General features: G+C 37.6%; 1 pseudogene; it reads right to left on the reverse strand.

The window, feature by feature from the left end:
- Positions 1 to 4,622: 4,622 nt before the first annotated feature.
- On the reverse strand, positions 4,623 to 5,063 carry LOC124971365 (nuclear cap-binding protein subunit 2-like; annotated as a pseudogene).
- Between the last annotated feature and the right edge of the window lie 1,405 nt (positions 5,064 to 6,468).

Here is a 6,468-nt window from a genome sequence, read left to right on the forward strand (position 1 = left end):
AGGTTCAACAGGCTGTAACTCAAGGATACCAGTTAGATCATAGAGTATGGTGGGTTTCCCCTGAAGGAATCTTGTTATTTTCCCAAACATCCCAATGAAAGATTTTAAAGGCTTTCCATCACCTCTAACATTTGGAAAGAGATAATACTCTTATTTTGATACAAAAAAAAAAATGTTTTCAGGAAAGGGCTTAAAAAACAGAGTCCAACAGATCATCCAAAGTTATGAAATCTGTCAGGGGGTTAATCATTGCAATAAATGTCTCTGCCCTCCTGGACACCAGAGGATGGGTTATTAAATAGGAGCGGATTGACAATTAGACTTTACCCATATGCCTGAGGGCCCAAAATAAATATTTACTGGTTCTGGTAGATCCATTCATTGGATGGGTAAAAGCCTTCCCTTGTAAATCTGAAAAAGTTATAGAAGTTGTAAAGATCTTACTTCAAAAAGTTATTCCTTGATTCTGTCTCCCTCAGAGGCTTCAGAGTGATAATGGACCCACCTTTAAGACAAAAATAAGCAAAAATGCTCTCAAGCATTAGGAATAAAATTTCACTTTCATTTTTTATGGAGAACTCAGTTCTTGGACAAAGTAAAAAAGACCAAAAAATGTCTCAAGAGACACTGAACCAAACTATTCTGGGAAACCCAGGTCCCATGAATTAAACTTTTGCCAATGGTTCTAATAGGGCTAAAAAATACCCTTAGCCAACAGGGTCTAACTTCATTTGAGTCCCTATATGCAGGGCCATTGTTGTCTAATTATGTACTTTTGAAATCTGAGACCTCATAATTAGTATCTCGTGCAACTCAGTTGGCCAAGTTTCAACAGATCCTTACAAAAATTCCACAAGAACTTCCTGAGGGAGGTCATCAAGGGTCCGCCTCTTCTGTCCAAGAGATCTTGTTCCAGTAAAAACTACAGATTCAAACAAGGGGTTACATACTCCAAACTGGGAGGGCCCTTACCTTGTAATCATGTCCACCCCTTTAGCAGTTTATATGGCAGGACAAGACTCCTAGATACATCATAACTGTCTTAAAGCCTGGAGACCCCATCTTGAGTCCACCACATTGGAGACTTCTACAGACCACTATACCTGTGAGACAATAGAAGATCTCAATTTCCTGTTTAAATGAGCTAAGTGATATAATTGTTATTTGTCTCTTGTTATAATACCTCTACATGCTACTTGCTATGGGACTAGCAGTAATGGCTCCAGAAGATTGGAACCCTACATGTAGACTATCTTTAGCTTTAACTTATTTTGGTATAATAATCTTGCTTTGCATATTGGAGCTATTGCCCATGCTCTCTTAATCATGGCTAAGTTCATATTATTCTTATAACCCTTGGTTGTTATAACAATCATCATCTCCCTTACCAGCCAAGGCACAGGTTATACACTGAGTACTTGGGGAGGTAATTCATTAGTTAATTTTTTCCAGACTATCAGTATTGGAAATAGACTTTCCAATTGTTGGATTTGCCACCCACTTCACACATCTATTAGAGTTCCCATGTTTGTCCCTGTGTGTGATGAGAATTTAACCCTTACCCTTACCTCAGAACAAACCAAGCCAAGACCTTTATAAATTTCTTTCCAGACACCATACTCTTTCCTGTGTGCTGACCTTACACCCTGCTTTTACCACCCTAACAAGACGGAAGTACTTTATGCTCCATGCTATCGATCCTACAGGTCATGTTGTTCCTGCTGGGAATGAGGTTCCACTCAACGCAGCACTCAAAGCCAATTTCCCACACATGCTATTTCCCTAATTCCTCCCCTTTATAATAATAACTACTCTCCTAACTTGACCCATTGGTGCCCCAGTGCCTACACCTACCCAAACAGAATCTGGTGCCCCTGCATAGATGTCTGTTGTGTATGGCAAGGACAGACCTGTCAATTGGCATGTGCTGTACTCCCTAAGACCATACACCATGACCTATTCGGCCCAGCCCATGACTCCGAGAGCTCTGTCTAGCTCATGTATAGATTCTTCCCTGTGGGTCCTCAAACTCCTTTCATGGTTACCTCATTCAGCTATCCACAAGGCATGTGCCCCTTCAGGGTATACATTTATATGTGGCCCCAACACCTACCTGTTATCCTTTGAGGGCAATACTGTTTCCCAGCTTACAAACCAAGCTATCACCTATCCATGTAATGATAATGTTCAATTTATAAGCCATTGTGCCCTTGGTATGCTTGAACAGCAGAGGATAGAAGTTAGCATGCATAATGTCACTCAGTCAAGATTCAGGAGAGCTCTAGGATTAATGAGCAGCTATGTACCTTATGGTGCCATGGGCTGGATTTAATTACCATGAAGTCACTCTCAAAAATCCCACTTATACCTTGGAAATACTTGCAGAAAGCACAGGCCAGGCTCTTCAAGGATTACATGAATCCTTAGACTCTTGCTACTGTGATCTTGGACATTCATCTGGCTTTGGACTACTTATTGGCCAGTGAAGGAGGTGTATGCTAATCAACAAAACCTGTTATACAAACATCAATAATTTGGAAACAGTAAAAATCAATATAAATTTTAAAAACAGACAACATGACTTCACAGATATAACCAGGAAATTGACCCAAGTACCATTTGAGCCATGTCAGGGAAGCTATCCCTTCATTAACTTGGTTTCTCCCTTAGTTGAACCCCCTGTTAATTTTCATTAAAGGTCTAATCTTTGCACCTTGCATTCTCAATACATTAACTTGGCTTATCCATTCCAGGCTGAAAGCCATTAAGATGCAGATGGTTGTACAGATGAAAACTCGCATAAATGTACCTGCCAGTTTTTACTGAGGGCCTCTGGACCATCCTGACAACACCTCTTCGCCTTAACCTCTCCTCTGGAGGACACTCAGACTCAAGCTTCACTACGCCCCTTTTCAGCTTGAAGTAGCCAGAGCGGTCATCATCCCAGTTCCCAACAGTAGTCGGGGTGTCCTCTGAGGGGCAAATTGAGGGAAATTTAGAAATGCATAGGCAGTCAGGGCAAGATGGCAAATGAGGAAATCAGGGGCAGGTCCAGACAGTATGAGCACAAAGAGGGTCCTCCAGTAAGAGAAACTGACGAAGGTACTCGTGCACATGAGTGGGGGACCCAATCAGGCAGATACTTCTGTGCTTGTGTACACAACCAGGGGATTCAATAAAAGACTTAAGATAGATTTGTGAACACCAGGGGTACCAATAAGGGGAGAATGGAAAGGGGAGAAGATTAAAAAAAGGGAGGATATACCCAAAGAAACAAGTCAATACTTCCTTATCAACTCCCAGCTCCCAGACCCTTTCGCTTCCAAGAAGTCTGTTACTCTGTTTCTTTTGCTTTTGCAATAAATCTTTCAGCTTGCTATTCTTTGTGTCCTGTTCTTCAATTCTTTGCTGAGTGGAAACAATGAACCCAAGATCTCTAAATGGTACCACAGAGAGATTAGTTCCTCAATCATAAAGAAGGAATAGGGCAATGTTTGTAACAAAACGAAGAAAAGCACAAGTAACCATTCATAAACTTGACCAATTTCAAAATCTTCTCAATCACCAAACAAACATCAGAAAATATTTCCATTACATTCATATGGTCCAGGACATGGCAGAAGCCTACCTAGAGGACGCAGAAGAATCAGACTCATATATCCAACTGGCTACTAGAAATAAACACGTGACATTTCATTATACCCAGAATATAATATTTGTACAAGGCAATTGTAATTATAATAATCCCATGTGACAGTCTTCCAGGGAATCATACTACAATGCAAATATTTCTACCAGTAGAATTTTATGCTCATAGAATGTTAATGCCAAAAAGCTTTTAAGCATTACTAACATGTAGTTTACATGTTGTGTCACAAATTTATACTCTTGCAGGCAGGAAGGAAAACAACAATTTCTTCACATATTTCTCACACTGAATATTATGACATTTGTTATATTCAACACAGTAAGCTAATTTATTTAAAATTTTTGTTTGTATTTTCTTTTCACAAATACTGGATATCATGGATTAAATCAGTGCAAAAAGATAAGTCTAAAAAAATGAAGAAAACAGAATGAAACTAAAAAAGAAAATCAGAAACCTCAAGAAAAAAAAAAACTTATGATTTGGATCTAACTCCGTGTGTGTGTGTGTGTGTGTGTGTGTGTGTGTTTGCATATATATACACATGAATATATACAAACTTAGAAAAATTGCTCCATGCCCCAGTGTAGATCATTAACCTACTTAGAATCAAACATGGCAAAACAAATTTTTACATTTTTTCCAGTCTTCCTGAAAGAACAGTGGTATTTGTGGCTAACAGTTTATTCAACACTATACATCAAACTCTTGCTAAGAAATACAATATTTGACCTGATTATCATTTTGGTAAACTGACATATGGCCAAAATTCTAAGAATAGAATTAAAGGCATTCTTGGACTCTGTCCTTCGATAATTTTCAGAAGAAAACATAAAGGGGCTTCCAGCTCAGAAGAGATATTGAAAAATACTTGGTTAAAATGGCCTGGTTTGCAGACTTTGGGTAATGTTTTTCAACAAATTCAACAGACAAAAAGAGAGTTTTTCACTGACAGGGCTCTGACCACTCACTGGCTTTACACAAGTTTTCCACAGCCTCCTCTCTCAGCATCATTGTCCTGCTAATATTAATCTTGCATAGGCCCCCAGAATGCTCATGTCTATACTGACTGATTTCTTTAAATCCTGTATCCTAGTTTGTGTGAATGATTTAGCCATCCATTTACATATTGCATTGCATTTTCTGCATCTGCTCTTGAACAGTATTACATAAAACAGAATCCACATACTGTTTTTTAAATTTTATCCTAACCTATAATGATTTCCTTTATATCACCCCCTTTACTGAAGGGTTCATAAATTTGTTCTTCAGTTATGTAAAAGGAAAAAATTTCAATATTCAGCTTTCATTTAGTAATTGTTCTTGTTCTTTGTTTTCACCCCAGAAGTGCTGGTCCTGGTACTGGCTCAGCTCAACATAGGAGTCTGCACAGCACTTTCAGGAGGTCACCCAACATAGTGAAGAGAGGTGGACCAGGAATTCCTTATTTTCTAAGACTGAATAGTATTGCTTTGCAATATTTTATTTATTTATCTGCCCATAGATATTTATGTTGTAGCCAAATCTTGGATATTGTGAATAATTCTGCAATGACCATGAAAGTAGAAATCTCTCTTCAGGATCCTGGTTTCAATTCTTTTGAATGTATACCCATAGTGGGATTGACAGATCCCACTTAGAAAAATTTCTAAGATTTTTTTTTTTTAGGAAACTCCATACTGTTTTCCACAGCAGTTGGACCATGTAAATCCCACCAACAGTGTAGAAGGGTTTCAACTCCTCCACATCTTTGCCAACCCTTGTTAATCTTTTTTGAAATAATAGCCATCCTAACAGATGTAAAGTGATATCTCATTGGGGTTTTGATTTGCAATTTCCCAAGTATACCAAGCACATTTTTCATGTAAGTGTTGGCATTTTGCATGTCTTCTTTGCAGAAATGTTGGTTGAATTCTTTTGCCTATTTTTAATTTCCATTATTTGGGTTTTTTCTCTTGTGTCAGTTCCTTATATATTCAATATATTAACTTCTTAGCAGATGTGTTTTTGGCAAATCTTTTCTTCATTCTGAAGGCTGACTATTGACTGTTCTCTGTGAAGAAGTTTTTTAGTTTGATGTCATCTTGCTTATCTATTTTTGCTTTTTATTGCTTGTGAATTATGTGTCATAATCCAATGAATCACTGTTAAACACTAACATCATAAAGCATTTTCCCTGTTTTCTCCTAGATGTTTTACAGGTTCAGGTCTTACATTTAAATCTTTAATTCATTTTGAGTTGATTGCTATGTTTGGTGTAAGATAAGTATCCCAATTTCATGTTTTGGAATATGGATATTCTGTTTTTCCCCATGCTATTTCTTAAAGAAGCCATTTTTTTCCACATTGAGTATTTGTTTTTTTTTTTTGTTTGTTTGTTTTTTTTGTTTTTGTTTTTGTTTTTTTTTTTTTGCAGTGCTGGGGATTGAACCTAGGACCTGTGCTTGCAAGGCAAGCACTCTACCAACTGAGCCATATCCTGAACCCCCACATTGAGTATTCTTGGCACCCTGGTTGAAGATCAGTTAACTGCATGTAGGTGAATATATTTCTAGGCTCTCTACCATGTTCCATTGGCCTTATTGTCTTTATGCCAAAACCATAGTGTCTTGATTATTATAGATTTGTAATATATGCTGAAATAAAACAGTATGATGGCTCTTTTTCTTTCTCAAAAATCCTTTGACTATTCAATGTCTTTAGTGGCCATATGAATTGGAAGGTTTAGTTTTTTCTGTAAAACATTAGGATTTTGATGGAGAGTGCATTGAATTTGTAGTTTTGGGTACTATAGACATTTAACAATATTAAGACTTCCTTTC

This window comes from Sciurus carolinensis, chromosome X (genome assembly GCF_902686445.1).
Source record: "Sciurus carolinensis chromosome X, mSciCar1.2, whole genome shotgun sequence".
Lineage (NCBI taxonomy): Eukaryota > Metazoa > Chordata > Mammalia > Rodentia > Sciuridae > Sciurus > Sciurus carolinensis.